This window comes from Schistocerca americana, chromosome 3 (genome assembly GCF_021461395.2).
Source record: "Schistocerca americana isolate TAMUIC-IGC-003095 chromosome 3, iqSchAmer2.1, whole genome shotgun sequence".
In the NCBI taxonomy this organism is placed as follows: Eukaryota; Metazoa; Arthropoda; class Insecta; order Orthoptera; family Acrididae; genus Schistocerca; species Schistocerca americana.
The window spans coordinates 490,984,061-491,003,310 of NC_060121.1; the positions used below are offsets into that span (position 1 = coordinate 490,984,061).

The 19,250-nt window shown below is 39.9% G+C and overlaps 1 protein-coding gene across 1 annotated transcript in view; it reads left to right on the top strand.

Annotated features, from left to right (window-relative positions):
- The first annotated feature begins 529 nt into the window (after positions 1-529).
- LOC124606166 (neuropeptide F receptor-like) overlaps positions 530-19,250 on the top strand; it is a 64,905-nt gene continuing 46,184 nt past the window's right edge. Inside the window, exon 1 of the mRNA XM_047138133.1 lies at positions 530-657. The gene's annotated coding sequence lies outside the window, so the exon portion shown is untranslated. The remainder of the gene's footprint in view (positions 658-19,250) is intronic.

Consider the following 19,250-nt stretch of genomic DNA (forward strand, 5'->3'; position numbering starts at 1 on the left):
TAATTCGGTATCAAGAAAACCCTTATAAATACGTTTAGTTTCGTTACGTCTTTTCTAAAGGATAAAAAAATTAATTATTTCACAGATGAAACATTAGCATTGACTATCTGAGCGTATTATTTCGTCACGACTAGTTACTTACGGCAAAGTGATTTTCAAACGAGACATCTTAATTTTCGTAAGAGAATAAACAACCTTAAGTAATCAGTTGGATAAAAAAATGAGTCCAGGTGAATGGAAACAGAAATTGTACTTCGAGGAAACAGTTTAATTACCTAAGGCAAAAATGGAAAAAATGTCACCTAATGTTCACTTGTTGAATGTATCAGAGAAAAAGACTATGCTCTACACGATATGCCGCCTTGGTCGTGTATCAGGCATCGCAAAAAATTTACGCAATCAAATCGCTTATTTTCTCACCAGTAAAGGATTCTTGTTGGAAATATAAACAGTATTTACACAAGATTCCTTGGGTTTAGGACCACAAAAAATATCCTAATTACCATTTCACTGATTTCAGACATCGCCGAGGTCGGTAGTTCACTGTAAGGAATCAAGACGAAACTCATGTAACAGCGGAACCGCTCTTGGTGTCATCGTCTTCCAGTTCCTGTGAAGTCATCTACATAACAACCCGATAAGAGCAGACGACGAGCTGTAAGTAACACGCAAAATAATTGTCGTTTTGGACATCAGTTGTCAGCTTACGTAACAAGTTTCATTTGAAGTTAAGCTTGCTGTGGTTTATAAAATGAGAATTTAAGGAAACACATTTAAATCGATAATTTTATTATGCCCAGTAACTGATGAGGAGTTGTTTATTCGTGCACAGACCGATTATTTAACAATATTTGATATGTTATCTTTACTGAAAGGTTTAGTCTACATAGGATTAAATCGTGACTAAAATGCATTTTTGAATGTAACATACTCGTAGCCAGGTTGCCTAGTTACTAACTTAAAGAAATACTGGAGCTCTGTGACTCACAAAGGTTTCTATGAATATCAGACAACGCTTCATGCTTTTATGATACATTTTCTGTTTTTCCCACCTGTTTTTAGGATGCAGGTTGGTATCCCCCTTAAATTGCAAAATTTGAGTGAATTTCTCCCAGTGATGAAGTTAAAAAAATTCATGTACATTTTCTCTACATCTCCCTTTCATGTTGTTCAGCGCTTAAGATACACAGTATCCTCACTTCAGGCATCGAATTTCAAAGCACTTTTAAGTAATTGTTATACTACGCCTTAGGTAAAGTCCTCGTATATTCCATGGACGTCGACGTTATGTTATGCATTACGTGTCTCGACGATACAGACAATCTTAGTGTAAAAATGTGCAGCCTTATGAGAAGTGTATATACGAAGAGGCCAGACTAAAATATGGTTCATGAAGAGAGATAGCAGCATCTTCAGTGCTAGCAGGTACAAAAGTCTGAATGACTGATTAGTCTACATTTGTATAGTTAGCCAACGTGCCCTTGCTATGTAGGTAAAATGATCGGCTGGAAACAAGAGCAAACTATAGCCTTTATGCTTCTCAGTGACCTGCAGCATCACTAAATGGAGTCAAGAACACCGCACTCTCTTGAGTGACTCTTTTGGGGGTGAGACAGTGCTCCATTGTATCTGCTATCGAGAAATGTTCAGGAGACGGGGCTGTCATCATGTAAAAACAATATAAACCGAATCTGGCTTTCTGTGGGCTTGAATATGTCGTGTTGGACCCCCTAATAGGATAGAACGCAAAATCCCCAAGAGAGGCCAAGTTTTGCAGGAGCTCGATATATAGGACGGATATCAATGCGAGATGCTGGTAATCGTTTCCACAAAGAAACTCTGTCTGGAAATCTCGCAGAATATCCAGAGAGAATCAGGTCGAATGTAAAGTGTACCAGGGGCAATCACCAAGTAAAATTCACTAACTAAAGGCTAGTCTTCTGGTCCAGACTGAATAGAAATTAGACTGAATTAAATGGCTCAATACCCAGCAATCATACACCACCCTCGCTCGAGGAAAGATTTGTATTTAAAGGCTGGTAAGTAGCAGAGGTCACACTAGTATTCAAGAAAGGAAATAGGAATAATCCGCAGAATTAGAGACTCGTATCATTGCCGGCGAATTTGGAACACATACTGTGATGGGCTGTAGGAATTCCCTCAGAAACAAAGAAAAAAAATGTTCTCTTGACACATAGCACGGATTTAGAAAACATCTCTCTTGTGAAATACTACCAACTGTAGCAGGCGATTGATACCGTTCCTCAAGCTATGCTACTGTATTTGTGATTTCCTGTCGGAAAGGTCACGGCTCATAGTGACTTCTGGAAAGTCATCTTGATTGTCAGTAAATGCAACCACTGTGTCCGTACAGAGCGATACTGTTTTTAAAGAGTGTTATTGAAGAGCGTTTCTGTGCACAGTGGAACGTGTGCTACGGTGACCGTAGCCTATAGCGGTCGTCAGACTGGGTAAGCCGCCCGACATCCAGATGCGCAATGTGTTCAGCCCTGTTAGCCGTCTGGGCAGGCAGGTCTCTTGGCTCTCACACCTGTGAAAGGATGAAGTCTGTTTGATATGTTGGTTCTTTGTCTTAAGATCTGTGGAATAACATTGCTTGCTGCAACTAATCCTATTTCAGAAATCTATATTTGATGATATTGTGGAGAACAATATTCTGGTTTAAGAATAATATGTTTCTCCTGCTGTGATGTAACACTCATGTACAGGGTGGCGCAGATAAAAGTAGCCAGTGTAAGTATAAAGGAAATGCAGTGTTTAAAAAAACGAAGAGCTGAAATGGACTTACCATTTACTTACAGTGAAAAACACAGTTGTATAAGATGATGCAAGTGACAGCCTGCAATATCAATACACAGCTGTGCACGTCTAAGCATATTCAGATACACCTCCCATAAATTTCTGATACCGATGGAGGCAACTTCCCCTACTCTGTGTGTGGATTTCTTTCACAGACCATGCTATTCAAGTTTCCTTAGAGGAAAAAGTCACATTTGTTAGGTCCGGCGAACATGGTCGCTATAAATGTTTGCTGGAAGTTTGTTGCTCATTGGACATCGTGGACTCGTTACAGAAGTACCTCATACACGTGATTTACTGCCCCATCTTGCTGGAAGAAGCTGTATTGTCTTTCATATTCACTGAGTTCAGCATAAAACGTTTCTAAAATTTTCACGTATACAACCGTGTTAAGGGTAGTATCAAAATATATCGGTTCAGTGATGCACGTTCCTTTAACGCCGCAACAGACGCCGTTTCTTTCATGATTGTCGACACACAGTGTTAGGGCTCTCCATGGCCCAGTAGCTCGTGTCTGCTTGTTCACATGAACGGAAAGTTAAAACCATAATTCAACACTCATGATGTAATGGAAAGGGCTAACAAATCATCCTTGATGTTATTATAAAGCCACATGAAGTAATCTACATATTTCTGACTGTCATCCTCCGGTAATTGCTACAGAACCGTCATACGATGCGACTTCAAATTAAGACTTTTCAATATCCACTGGCAACTCTTGTACTTACATGCACCTGCTGGGTCAACTTACATGTAGACTTCTTTGGGCTCTGAACAGTTCATCGGTGAATGTCTGCAATAACTTCTGGTATACGAACTGAAGGGTTCCTTTGTCGTTTTTCCTTTTGCGCAGATCCGTAGATGCGCTAGTTTTTTCTATAAAGGCTCTGTATTGCTCTCTTTGCTGATAGACCTCTTTCCGGACACTTGACCACGAAAATTTCACGAGATTCCTTAATCCAACCTGTTTTCACATAAGCATCCACAACCTCAATTCTTTCTTGTATCGAGAAAGTCATCTTTTAGACCACAAAGAGAAACTTCCAACTTGACTGATGAAATAAACAGAAACGCTGAAAGAAGAATGCTAACAATCCATTATTGCATAACATTCTCCATTGTTGTCGCTATTTATTTCATAAATCTAAATATTGCATTCGCATTCAAAGAGGAGGCGACTTATTTTTAACTGCGCTGCCCTGAATAACCTCATGTTACCTATGTAGCAACCCGTTTTGCAAATCTCTACAAAATGTACACGCAATTTAAAAATAAAATAAAAACAGCTTATACAACATAAATAATTTCATTTTCGAATCGGTGACCAGTGTCGATCAATGTTTCAACATTCTCAGACTGTTATTCTGTAAATGGAATAACGTAAGTGTTATTAGGCGACACATGAAGGTGAACACAACAGTAAAACATGACATAAGTTACAGGTAGAAGAAGAGATACCTTTGCTGAGAGCCGGAGCTGAAGGTATGGAGGACCAACTGCTCCAGGCTGGTGTGACGTGCAGCCGCCATCGCGTAAACAGCGAGAGCTCCGCCAACCGTCTCCAGCATTACGTCAGTGATAACCAGCGACCGTGAAATACGAATAAAATCAGTAAATATGCAATCGTAGCACGAAATACTTACGTCACGGGCACGGTCGTGTGGATATAAAAAAAGGCTTTCATAAAATACAATAAAAGAATATGTTAAAGAGGCATTATGAATAAAGAAACCATTAACATTCGAACGAGACTCAAGGTGCCCTCAGTTTGGACTTGTGGCCACGTATGTATAGGGCATAGTGGGTTCACGAAAACATCACAAATAAGTACTGTAAAGCTATGAAATCGATGTTTTCCTATTTCAGGTCAAAGGAACTACGTGTGGTTCACAATTTTCGACTCGGAACGTAATCATAATTTCACGCAGAAGAGATAACAAGTACATTAGAGACAATAGGAACAGTACCAATGGCCTAAAAGAATAAAAAGGAAGTGCCAAAGAACAATAAACCAATAAACTACTGACATTAAAATTAGACACTAAGTGCCCTCTACGCGGACTTTCTTGTAACATATGTAGATGAAAAAGAGTTTAAAAGGACGCCACCAGTAACCATTGCCACAGTATGAAGATCGAAGTACTCTGATTTAAAGTCAAAGGTACAGAAGTGTGACTTAAAGTTTTTGACTGGGAAATAATCACAATTATATAAGAAAAGGTAATGCGTAAATTTAATAAGTATAAACAGTACCAATGATGCTGAAAAGAATAAAGCAACTACAAAAGGACAATAAAGGGACAAATCATTGATATTAAAATTAGGCAGAAAATGGCTTCTATGGGACTTGCATATAAGATGTGTACATCTAAGATAGCTTAAAAAAGAACTCTACTAGTAACCATAGCAACGGTATGAGGATCGATGTGTTCCGATTCCAAGTTAAACATACTTAAGTACGGATTCCAATTTTTTACTCGAAATTTAGTTATAATTACATTCAGAAAAACATTTAGTACAATTGGAAGAGCATCAAAGCCCCTAAAAACACAAAGGAACTACAAAAACAGCGCGCTTGACACTGAACTTGGGCACAAGGTACTCACGTCAAACAAACGCATGGAAGGGTAAGACCAGCAACCACAACCATACTGGCAGCTAGGACCAGCCACTGCCACTAACCATTGTTACAGCATAAAGACTGATGTTTTCCGATAGAAGTCACAGGTATAAAAGTTTTGGATTGTTATTACAACTTTGATTCAAAACAGTATATGCACCGTAATATTATTACAAGCAGCAGAGACGATAGGCACGTTACGTGCAATAGAATGAGTTCCACTGACTCTGTATGTTACACATATGATATCCCCTATGGGGCTTGTGTGTAACGTATATCTATCAGACGTCGTCGAAAGGGACGTCACTGGTCACTATGGTTACTTAACAAAGATTCATGGGTTCCGATTATACAATAAGTACTGGCCTGTTATTTCTTGATTTGGAGCAATATGTGGGTGAATATATACTTACATACAGTAAATATAGTAGGTTCTTTAGATAGAACAGGAACTTACGTCATTACAGCAATGAAAATACATTTAGATATAAAATGACCTCTATAGGGACTTGCAGAAAACGTGTACACTACGAACTGAAAAAGCTCAAAAAAGGCCAACGGACGTGAACGGCGGATACACCGAGTCGTCTCCTGTCACCAGTCACAGAGTATAGAAGCACTGGCTAGTCACTGAAACGTTGACTGGACCAGACACGTAATTTTATAAGGAATATAATACCACCAACTAACTTTAGCTTTCAAATGCCAACAATAATAATGAACACAATGTTTATTATAGTATGGTTCCATCAGGCAAATAGTTACCATCTGATTATAGAACAAAAATCAGTTTTAGTTACCAGTAATTTCCTTAATTTGGTTCAAGACCGATTTCGAAACATAAAGCTTCATATTTAGGTGCCACCAAATAGCTATGTAAACATAAATGTGTGGCGGACGGGCCAGATACACATAGCGGATGTTACCCACGTCAAAAAGACGCCAGGAACCACAGCGTTTGACTGGACAACACGACACGGACGTGAGAAATGCAATAATTATTTGGTGGCACCTAAGGATGAAGCTTTAATCTTTGAATAGTGGAAGAAGTTAAAAAATTTGCTGGAAACTGAGGCGAATTTTATTGTATAAATACGTTCTTCAATTGCGGATGTTCATCTTAAAAGACTTTCCTATTACTTTACTTATGACGTATAGAAAGTAAAAGTGTTCTGATAAGCGAAGTGATCTGTCACTAAAATGTTGGATATGGAACAAAGTGGGTGTCATTTGAATAGTTATACATCATCAGTAAGTAAGTACTGACAAAAGACAAAAACAGTACACAATTAGTCTCAATGAGTGAGAAATTAAAAATAATAAAAACAGAAGAGGATTCAAAACAGGATATGCACCGTAATATTATTACAAGCAGCAGAGACGAAGGCACGTTACATGCAATAGAAAGAGTTCCACTGACTCTGTATGTCATTCTCAATGGAGAGAAGTCTTCCGACGTAAGAGTGATTTCAGGTGTGCCGCAGGGGAGTGTCGTAGGACCATTGCTATTCACAATATTCATAAATGACCTTGTGGATGACATCATAAGTTCACTGAGGCTTTTTGCGAATGATGCTGTGGTATATCGAGAGGTTGTAACATTGGAAAATTGTACTGAAATGCAGGAGGATCTGCAGCGAATTGACACATGGTGCAGGGAATGGCAATTGAATCTCAATGTAGACAAGTGTAATGTGCTGCGAATACATAGAAAGATAGATCCCTTATCATTTAGCTACAATATAGCAGGTCAGCAACTGGAAGCAGTTAATTCCATTAATTATCTGGGAGTACGCATTAGGAGTGATTTAAAATGGAATGATCATATAAAGTTGATTGTCGGTAGAGCAGATGCCAGACTGAGATTCATTGGAAGAATCCTAAGGAAATGCAATCCGAAAACACATGAAGTAGGTTACAGTACGCTTGTTCGCCCATTGCTTGAATACTGCTCAGCAGAGTGGGATCCGTAACAGATAGGGTTGATGGAAGAGGTAGAGAAGATCCAGCGGAGAGCAGCGCGCTTCGTTACAGGATCATTTAGTAATCCCGAAAGCGTTACGGAGATGATAGATAAACTCCAGTGGAAGATTCTGCAGGAGAGACGCTCAGTAGCTCGGTATGGGGTTTTGTTGAAGCTTCGAGAACACACCTCCACCGAAGAGTCAAGCAGTATATTGCTCCCTCCTACGTATATCTCGCGAAGAGACCATGAGGATAAAATGAGAGAGATCAGAGCCCACACAGAAGCATACCGACAATCCTTCTTTCCACGAACAATACGAGACTGGAATAGATGGAAGAACCGATAGAGGTACTCAACGTACCCTCCGCCACACACCGTCAGATGGCTTGCGGAGTATGGATGTAGATATGTATGTAGATGCAATGTCAGAGCAAATAGTCATAGAGATCGAACAAAAAGTTCTGTCTAATATCCAAGTGTTCGTTAAGCAGAGACAATGCTTTCTTTACGATGAACGTAATTTCGAATTCTTTTAAAGTAGTATTAAAACTAGGCGTTTGGGACATAGTGAAGAATTTTTAGGTTATTGGAAATAGACCCTATGGATTGTTTATTGCGTGTGATGTGTTGGTCAAAAATAGATTTACCGCTTGCCATTCCTGTTGTACATTCAGAGAATATGATTTGAAGATTACCACCTTTTCGTCCAATGTACATTTTATCACAGGTATCGAAAAGAATTTTATGTACCCCCGGGTTTAGGTAATTGTCGCTGATTTCCAGTGTTATGCCTAAGATTGTTGTGCAATGAATTGCTAGTTATGTATGCTAGATTTAAATTAGTGTTCTCAAATAAATTATTAATTTCATTGCATGTGATAGGTAAGTAAGTTATTTTAGTAAATTCATAGCTGCTACTATCATTAGGCGGAAGGAAATTTTTGAAAGAACTCTGTAATTTTCTGCATAAAGAATCATTACTGTCAGTTTTCTAATCATAGGACTCTGCATATATTGAAGAACTTTAATCTCTTACCGAATAATATGCGTTTCTGATGGAAGTTTCAAAAGTCTGTGAATCGTGCAATGAAAGAATGAATTTCTGTATTACAGGAAATGGCACGGATAACATCTTCAGTTGTTGTAGGTTTTCCGTAAATTCTAAACATGGCCGAAAGTTTCAGACACCACACATTCATATAAGCTTTGTTGACCAATGAATCCACAATCTTCAGTGCGGATGTACGTTTACATTCAACCTACAGCAGGAATCTAAAATTAGCTAGCATGGAGAACATGGACAGGGCTCCGGACGGGTGGCGCTAGAAGGGAGTGTGGGTCAACCGCGGAACATGCCGAGACAGTACGCGCATTTGCGATAAACACTGTGTCCGGGAGGCGCAGTAGTCAACTTAACACTGTCCAGTAAGCAGGAGAGCCCAGATTTGAGTCCAGGTCCAGCACACGTTTTCATTGAAAGCTGCTGATTCCATATGAAGTCCTGACGTAACTGATATCATTAGTTCCTTCACTTTCTTTTCCTCCAATTCCCCCCCCCCCTCCACCGCCAATTTACGTAGTATGGAAGATTAATATTTAGTGTCCCATCGATATCGGCGTCGTTAGGAATGGAGCACAAGCTCTGATTAGGGTAGGATGGGGAGGTAAACGGAAACATCCTGGCATCTTCCTTAAGTAGTCTAGATAAATCGCAGAAAACGTACATCTGGATAGTTGGATGGAGGTTTGAACCATCATCCTCCTGAATGCGTGTATTGTGTACTAGATACTACGATACTTCACTCGGCATTTAACTGTGAACTTTATGGAGATTATTAACATAGACTCCAAAAAAGGAAACAACCACCTTCCCTACAAATGTTATATTAAAGCAGGAGAAAGATGTTTTCATACACAACATTGTTCTCTACAAAGCTGTGAAATATATATACTGAATAATTAGGATTGGTTCCCACAAAAAGAATCTTATTCTACAACTGTCAAGAATAAGAGCCAATGTGTCGAACAGACGTAAACCATTCCCTACGAAATAAATTCTTTAAGTGTCGTTAGTGTGGTATATGTACACAAAAGAAAAGTATCGATAGAAGATATTGAGGGAGAATAAAAACAGATTGGATTGTATGAGGAAAACAGTTGCCGCAACAGAGGAATATAAGCTGCAATTTGAAAAATTCTAAGCCATTATAATATGAAAGTAAGGCTTACATGTTTCATTCAACATGGGAAGATATGGAGACATATGGAGAATAGAAGATATCATCCTTTACTGCAAATAGCAATGGAAGGTGACTGGGTGCTCGTGTAGTTCTGAAAATAAAGCAAACCAAGGACGTTTATAATATTTTAAAGGATACGCGAAAAATTTATTTATAAAAATCCGTTTCCATTTAGCTCTACTTAAAAAGGATGGTTGCAGAGTAATAAAGCTGTTTGCTGAGTTTAAAGCCGATGGATTAACTATTTCTAAGGAGCTATCGTTCACTAAAGTTGAAAGCTTGAAGTTTATACGGAAATTCCACAAGAATGCCCAAGAAGCCGTAGAATAATTTAACAGTAGTGTAGGGCAGAATATTAAAGGCAACATTAAAATACGTGATTACTCTCACCTAGAAAAAAAGGAACAGCACTAACTCGTAAAGTCGTAAAGAGATACACTCCTGGAAATTGAAATAAGAACACCGTGAATTCATTGTCCCAGGAAGGGGAAACTTTATTGACACATTCCTGGGGTCAGATACATCACATGATCACACTGACAGAACCACAGGCACATAGACACAGGCAACAGAGCATGCACAATGTCGGCACTAGTACAGTGTATATCCACCTTTCGCAGCAATGCAGGCTGCTATTCTCCCATGGAGACGATCGTACAGATGCTGGATGTAGTCCTGTGGAACGGCTTGCCATGCCATTTCCACCTGGCGCCTCAGTTGGACCAGCGTTCGTGCTGGACGTGCAGACCGCGTGAGACGACGCTTCATCCAGTCCCAAACATGCTCAATGGGGGACAGATCCGGAGATCTTGCTGGCCAGGGTAGTTGACTTACACCTTCTAGAGCACGTTGGGTGGCACGGGATACATGCGGACGTGCATTGTCCTGTTGGAACATTAAGTTCCCTTGCCGGTCTAGGAATGGTAGAACGATGGGTTCGATGACGGTTTGGATGTACCGTGCACTATTCAGTGTCCCCTCGACGATCACCAGTGGTGTACGGCCAGTGTAGGAGATCGCTCCCCACATCATGATGCCGGGTGTTGGCCCTGTGTGCCTCGGTCGTATGCAGTCCTGATTGTGGCGCTCACCTGCACGGCGCCAAACACGCATACGACCATCATTGACACCAAGGCAGAAGCGACTCTCATCGCTGAAGACGACACGTCTCCATTCGTCCCTCCATTCACGCCTGTCGCGACACCACTGGAGGCGGGCTGCACGATGTTGGGGCGTGAGCGGAAGACGGCCTAACGGTGTGCGGGACCGTAGCCCAGCTTCGGTTGCGAATGGTCCTCGCCGATACCCCAGGAGCAACAGTGTCCCTAATTTGCTGGGAAGTGTCGGTGCGGTCCCCTACGGCACTGCGTAGGATCCTACGGTCTTGGCGTGCATCCGTGCGTCGCTGCGGTCCGGTCCCAGGTCGACGGGCACGTGCACCTTCCGCCGACCACTGGCGACAACATCGATGTACTGTGGAGACCTCACGCCCCACGTGTTGTGGAATTCGGCGGTACGTCCACCCGGCCTCTCGCATGCCCACTATACGCCCTCGCTCAAAGTCCGTCAACTGCACATACGGTTCACGTCCACGCTGTCGCGGCATGCTACCAGTGTTAAAGACTGCGATGGAGCTCCGTATGCCACGGCAAACTGGCTGACACTGACGGCGGCGGTGCACAAATGCTGCGCAGCTAGCGCCATTCGACGGCCAACACCGCGGTTCCTGGTGTGTCCGCTGTGCCGTGCGTGTGATCATTGCTTGTACAGCCCTCTCGCAGTGTCCGGAGCAAGTATGGTGGGTCTGACACACCGGTGTCAATGTGTTCTTTTTTCCATTTCCAGCAGTGTAGTTTATGGGAAAAAATAGACATGTATTACAATTCGAGTACATATTTTCCTTTTATTTACTGAATTACTGTTGAGAAATAAGTAAGTGATCAGTATCTACATTTAAACCATAGGTTAAAAATTAAGATGGATATTACATGGAAACGTTAATAAATATTTTCTATGCGAACATTTATTTCCCTATTCGTTACTCAGCCAAAAATCCGAAAAACCCCTATTTATAACTCTCTAATTGTAGCTTTTTAATGGATATCTTGCAAAGTGGCGAGAACTGGGTAGTTGGGTGACCCTAAACTGTAGTCGAAACTAAGCAGTCAAAAGAAAACAAACCATCGTTTCTTATATGTATCAAAGAGTTAATTTCAGTTGCATATGAGAACATTCTATTGGCTGAGAAACATTCAAAAAAGTATGTTTTGTAGACTTGAAAACGTAAGACAATTACCACATCGGATTTTGCAGCACACATTCGATCTTGTTAATAGATGCGGGATACTGTATCGATTCTGCAGTAGAACTGAGAATATAGGCCGAAGTGTAGTGCCTGTATTATATCTACATAACAGAATGCAGCATCAGAGATAGTATTCAGATAAGCGCTATCCTATCTTACTGCAGAGGCGACAGTGAGAATCTTCTGACTACTTTTGTAGTGCCTAATACGCACTCGGATTGTTACACGCTCCGTGAAGAGTAAACACACTTATTACTGCAAATTTGTGTCACACAGATGCAGAATATGGTTATCTGTTTTCTGGTGCATAGATTGAGTTTCCTTGATTATGTGTTTATCTTGAGTCTTTCATTCCTCGAAGATTCTGTATGTTTCGAACATGGGAAATACCAAAACATGATCTTGACATTGACAAGAAGACTGAACTAACTGATTAATGCTCATTTACTACATTTTTGCTTGCTGAATCACCATGGTGGTGTAACGTAGAGGTTGGAAGATTCGCTGCAGTAGCTCGTTGTTGCTGGGGCACCCTTCAGAGATGTTGCAATCATCATTGTAATCACCGTCATCGCTTTACTTGGAAAATGTAAGTAGAACATGGCACTACACGCTGTTAACAGAATCTATGTAATTTGCTTATGAGATTCTTGTTACACAATAAAGTAGGGACTCTTCTGTTTGCATGTTACAGAACTTGAAACCTTTGGGAAGTACACTATCCATTAAAAGACTATCAGCGTTGGAAAACGGGCAGGGTTATCCGATACAGAATCTAAGACGTGTGATCATCAAATTCAGGGCAGAGGTTCTGGTTCATCTGGGAGACTGAAAGAAATGTTGGCTGCAACATTCTCAAACATCAACTGAGGTTAATTTTACTTTCTCAACAGTGGTACCACGTGCACAAGATATAGTGGCAGAGTGAATGATTTTGAGACAATCATATGCAAGACTATTGATACGTAATTCTGTGTATCTAGTAGTAATAATTTGTGAAAATGAATGTATATACTAGAATATCAATTTCTATTCATGAAGTGTACGATATACTAACATTAGATCTCTACATGGCAATTGTTGTGCCTCCTTGTGTACTTCGCAAGGTTGTTTAATTCTGACATACCAAGTCATTGATGATGTAAGCGCTTATTCAGATTTTAATACAAAGACAAATGGCTCAAAGCACTATGGCACTTAACATCTGAGGTCATCAGTCCCGTTGACGTAGAACTACTTAAACCTAACTAACCTAAGGGCATCACACACATCCATGCCCGAGGCAGGATTCGAACCTGCGACCGTAGCAGAAGGGCGGTTCCTGGCTGAAGCGCTTAGAAACCGCTCGGCCACCGCGGCCAGCTGAATACAAAGACAATACATTTGCTTAACAGAGAGGGCTTCACAGATTCTGCACCCTCTTTGATTTTTGTATGTTATTTAGATTTATGCAGTTTCTTCCAAAACGCTATACAGTGCTATTTCTGTTTTATTAAGGGAGACATAGCAAGCAAAACTTCGTTCTCTAATGGAGATGTCTCAAATATTTGCTCAGATAGCAAAAGCCTGCTGCTTGCAGTCGACAATACTCCTAGAGTATTTGTTATTTTCTTATGTTTCCACTGTGTTTGGCTGCCTAAAACTTCGCAGATCACTGTAAATTATTTTCTAATATGCTGTATACTATAAGAGTTTTTTGTTCTAGTTTTCATTCCTCCGGTAATATACTACAGTTAGAAAGTCGATGTGGAAGTATTTTGTGCAGACACATAGAGGTGAAATTTAGTGATGAGGTGGACGTAGGCACAAAGAGAGAGATGAAAATTATGACGCAAATTTGGAAAATTTTGTGCACACAAACGTATGTGAGATGAAGTTTAATAAAGAGATAGTATAATATTTACAGATATGGTACACCATGCAGTGTGTGTACGTGTGTGTGTGTGTGTGAGAGAGAGAGAGAGAGAGAGAGAGAGAGAGTTTATGTACCGAATATCCACACAATAATAAAGAGACAGTATAATATTTACAGATATGGTACACCATGCAGTGTTTGTGCATGTGTGTGTGTGAGAGAGAGAGAGAGAGAGTTTATGTACCCAATATCCGCACAATTACTGGATTACTTTTTGAGAGAGAGAACATGTGCAAGGAGTAAAGAATTTACATATGAATTGGAGATATTTGTGTGCGTGTACGTGTTTGACTGATGTATTTAGATATGTAAATACCACTGATTATGCGTTATGGTTCCACATAATTACAGCCGTTTGAATTATTTAGTTATTAATTAATTTCTGGCAATATAATTATTTAAAGAATGAACTACTCATTTGTATTCTTAATCGATTTTAATGAATGAAATTGACAGTTTGACAGTTAATGTGAAACTGAGATTCAATGGTAGAGAGACGAGAATGGGGGGGGGGGGGTGTTAAGTGGAGGCCAGGAGAGGGGTATTGTACGGTGCATGGCTTGTAATCTGATGCTGTCAATGATAACAGTACTAACGTCACTGATAAGAGAACTGACATTGTTGATAACGAGTACTTGGCTTGTAATGGATCTGATTTGACTGCCATAGATCCATTGTCATTGTAAATCTAGTATGTTGTGATGTATTCTGAAACTGGTTTGTGGTATGTTCCGCTTGAATTACTTACATTTTAGTATTCCTGTAAATCATTTATTTTGTAAAGAATAGGTAGACACGTACTGATTTATCGAGATGATCTTCGTAAGGCAAGATATATCACTGACTTGAAATTCTCAAGAATATCTCAGTTATACGAGGGTGAGTCAAATGAAAACCTTAAATTTGTAATAACAAATTGAAATTTCTCGCCGTTATCCTGTAAATTGCTAAGCGTGCTACAAACAGGTGCAGAATGGCCTGTAGGTGGCATCATAGAGCACATGCACATGTACCGTCGCAGTACCAGTATAAAGATGGCCGCCCCACTTGCGAACACCGAACATTGCAGCAGTTGAAGCCATAGTGATGGAAAACCGTCGAGTGACACAGAATGACATTGCAGCATGTTTACAGATTTGTCATGGGTCAGCACACCACATTGTGCATGATGTGCACCAGTTCCACAAAGTGTCTGCAAGGTGGGTGCCACGGCAGCTGACTCCTGAAATGAGAGAACGACGTGTTGATGCTTGTAAAGAACTTCTTCGGCACTTTGAACGAGAAGGTGATGGCTTCCTCGGAAGAATCGTTACCGGGGGGGACGAAACCTGGGTTCACTTCCACTAACCTGAAACGAAGACAGCGAGCAAGGAATGGCGTCATTCCGCATCACCAAAACCAAAGAAGTTTCGAGCAGAACCATCAGCAGGGAAGGTTATACTGACTCTCTTTTGGGACGAAAAAGGCGTCATTTTGGAGCATTAAATGCCTAGAGGGACCACTGTCACCAGTGCATCATACACAGATCTTCCAAAAAATCATCTGCGGCCTGCAATCAAATCAAAGCGACGTGGATTGCTGTTAGCAGGTGTCCTTTTGCAACATGACAATGCAAAGTCCCACACTGCCCGTACAACAGTTGCAACAATCACAGACTTGCATTTTGAGTGTCTTATTCATCCACCATACTCACCAGACCTTGCTCCAAGTTATTTTCCATATGTTTCGACCACTCAAAAACGCAATGGGAGGAAATCAGTTCCGTTCTGATGAAGAGGTACGCCACACGGTGCATGAGTGGTTATGTGGACTACCAAAATAATTTTTTTCTGAAGGAATTCATGCTCTTGGTAAGCGATGGAGTACTTTCATTGAGCGTGGGGGAGATTACGTTGAAAAGTGATACGGCTTTGTACCACTTCTGCACAATAAATAATATTTAAAAAAATATTTAAAGTTTTCGTTTGACTTACCCTCGTAGTTGTAGAAGGATAAAAATTTTTTTTCTCACGTTTTCTTCTGACGTGAGGACTGTTCTTACCACATAACGTTTTTTGTAGTAGCCCTCTTTCTTCGTACAATAGTTATTTATATCTTTCTAGAGTCTAATATCAAGCATCCTTGTTTTTCGGTATTTACACTATCTTCAATTTCCTCTCAAATCTAAAAAAAGAAGACATTTGGAAAGAATATTGAATAGCGGTTATTGTCATGTATCGGTGATAAAGAAAATTTTTATAACACTTCGATCAGTATTTCATGAGGTGGTTGGAAGAATTATGCTTAAAAATATATCATCAGTAACTTAGAAACAGCAAACATATAATTCAAGGGAGTAAGCAGGTCACCCTGTGTGTATATCATCAAACTTACATCATCGCTATAAAAAAGTTTGTTTTTAGTTACATTGTCATTTCACTTTTCATTGGAAAAATGCAAACTTCTTTATGAAAATATTATCGCTGTTTCTATCGCGCTTAGTACGGATTAGCCACATGTACAACAGTCGTCAGGTATAACTTACATTTTTGTTGTGTTTACCAGAGGAATAGCGTCAAAATAAAAAATCACTACATAAGGGAAATGAAACGATATTTAGTAAGTACAACACGTAACCTTAAACGTCTTTCTAGCAGTGGTTGCAGCCTACGGCCTCACATTCATTTTTGGTATCTGAAGCTATTTTGCAGAATAGCTAATGCCAACATTCAGAGAAAACGATCGAAAGCTATACCTTTTTACGATAAAACTAGCGTAGAGAGTACTCAAAGCACGTCTTCACAGTAACGGAAAGTCACTTTCTTCTCACTACACAAAACTATAAGAGAGAAAGTTGTGGAAACGGTCGAGATAACGCCTGAAAGTACCGCTAGAAATCATTTCTTATCTCTACTGGCTTTCTACGCTGGACCTTCAAAAACAAGTAATATCTCACGCTTCAACAACTTGTTTAACGGCTTGTGCAATACGATCTTTGTTCTTCACTGTCTTATCATTCTAGATCAGTAGTTGTGAAATGAAGTATAATGATAAGCTTCATTTTTAAATTTGAGAAGATCTTTCTTGAATTACGTCGCAATTTTAGTTGTTAAAGGACTCGATGACGAATAAATTCAGAGGTAGAACATGTGCTGTATACTACGATCTTCCCATGGTGAGGTCCTACTTTTAATAACAAAATTCGTATTTATTCTCTAGTTAAGAAGTCGAGGGAAAGAGTGCTATCGTTTTGAAAATAAAATTAGATTCCGTCGTTCGCTGTACTGCATCATCGAATACAGAAAAGGGAAACACATTAGAGTTATCATCGTTTCGGATATGGATCCTGCACTAAATTTATTGAAAAAACTTTCGATGGTGTTGAGCCACAGTTATGCAATATTTTTTTTAACAAAAAGTTGCCGCCATTTGTCAGTGTATCATTGTATCCTCTGTACTATATAGATTTCGGATTTTATATCATTATCAAGAACGATGCTAAAAGACGTTAGGCTATTATTATGACATATCTGTGAAGGCTTTGGACGGCCTTTACAGATATGCTGTAATAATAGTTTAAAAACTTTCAGCAATGTACTTGATAATGGCAAAAAAACCGAAATCTGGATGGTACAGAAGAAAAATACAGTTATACAGAGTCAAATGGTGATTAACTCTTTAAAAAAATTAATTTTATTTCCCTGTGATTTGAAATTTCACAAGTAAAATGTGACGTACCCTTGTCTGCTTTGATTTTGATCACAAATTGTAGGAAACAGTCAATTCGAGCAACTGTGTGGGCCATATGGTGGTCAAATAACGTCTGAATGAAACATCCAAACAGTAGCACAGTGTCGTCTTTAACCACACACTTGCTAGAATTTCAAAGTTGCTTTCATGTTAGAGCTGTTGTTTGATCGGTGATTTTCTATCATTGCTGTACTATCTTTTCTGTTTCCGTTAGGATGCATCTGGGGCGAAGCAGCTGTCAATTACTGATCCTATACGTATATTCCTTACTTATCGACTGGCTGACGGCTTTTTACGTTTACCTTGAAAGTTATCTCAAAGTAGACTGAATGAAAAATATGCCCTCTAACTTCTTTGTACATTGTTGTTGTTGTGGTTTTCAGTCATGAGACTGGTTTGATGCAGCTCTCCATGCTACTCTATCCTGTGCAAGCTCCTTGATCTCCCTGTACTTACATCAACCTACATCCTTCTGAAATTGCTTAGTGTATTCATCTCTTGGTCTCCCACTACGATTTTTACCCCCCACGCTGCCCTCCAATGCTAAATTCGAGATCCCTTGATGCCTCAGAACATCTCCTACCAACCGGTCCCTTCTTCTTGTCAAGTTGTGCCACGAACTCCTCTTCTCCCGAGTTCTATTCAGTACCTCCTCATTAGTTATGCGATCTACCCATCTAATCTTCAGCATTCTACTGTAGCACCACATTTCGAAAGCTTCTATTCTCTTCTTATGCAAACTATTTATTGTCCATGTTTCACTTCCATACATGGCTACACTCCATACAAATACTTTCAGAAACGACGTCCTGACAATTAAATCTATACTCGATGTTAACAAATTTCTCTTCTTCAGAAACGCTTTCCTTGCCATTGCCAGTCCACATTTTACATCCTCTCTACCTCGTCCATCATCAGTTATTTTTCTCCCCAAATAGCAAAACTCCTTTACTACTTTAAGTGCCTCATTTCCTAATCTGATTCCCTCAGCATTCGACTACGTTCCATTACCCTCATTTTGCTTTTGTTGATGTTCATCTTATATCATCCTATCAAGACACTGTCCATTCCGTTAAACTGCTCTTCCAAGTCCTTTGCCGTCTCTGACAGGATTACGATGTCATCGGTGAACCTGAAAGTTTTTATTTCTTCTCCATGGATTTTAATACCTACTCGGAATTTTTCTTTTGTTTCCTTTGCTGCTTGCTCAATATACAGATTGAATAACATCGGGGAGAGGCTACAACCCTGTCTCACTCCCTTCCCAACCGCTGCTTCCCTTTCATGCCCCTCGACTCTTATAACTGTCATCTGGTTTCTGTACAAATTGTAAATAGCCTTTCGCTTCCTGTATTTTAGCCCTACCACCTTTAGAATTTGAAAGAGATTAATCATTAAAATATCCCATGCAAGTGAGATTTTTCTTTCAAGTTCCTAGCTTCGCTCACGGAAACCTAAAGTTTTCTGCGGAGATGGAGAAAGAATGTTGTTTGCCATTTATACACTGCAATTTAACAGCGATGACACATTCGGACAACCGGTATATCGAAATCCCACTCGTGTAGATCTTCATTTAAAGGATACTAGATGCCATCGTTCGGCTCAACACTAACGTTCTCAACACCTTGATTTACCGAGCTGTTTTCATCTCAGAT